Below are 338 nucleotides of genomic sequence, written 5' to 3'. Positions count from 1 at the left end.
CGTCATCAAGAGACCAACCAATCCAACGAGGGCTTCCCCAAGAGGACGTCACCCAAACGTCACCTCAGTAACCAATCAGCAAAGGAATTTCCCTCCAGCAGCCATCCAGGAAGCCTGCGTCAGCAACGGGAAATCATCTCAAGAACTCAGCTTTCAGCAAACGCAAGTACAAACAAAATCTTCTATCTGCTGAACTGACGCTGGTGAACTGAGTTAAGCAGTAAGGATAAGAAAATATCTGCTTTGTGAATTCTCTCAGGCTGAATGTAAAACAACTCGTGAAAACGAGTTAGAACTTTGAAACTTCATGCAACTCCGTTAACTCACTTCTGAACTGT

Source organism: Sinocyclocheilus rhinocerous, unplaced genomic scaffold (genome assembly GCF_001515625.1).
Source record: "Sinocyclocheilus rhinocerous isolate Xijiao unplaced genomic scaffold, SAMN03320098_v1.1 scaffold1391, whole genome shotgun sequence".
NCBI lineage: Eukaryota > Metazoa > Chordata > Actinopteri > Cypriniformes > Cyprinidae > Sinocyclocheilus > Sinocyclocheilus rhinocerous.
This window is presented reverse-complemented; position numbering follows the sequence as displayed.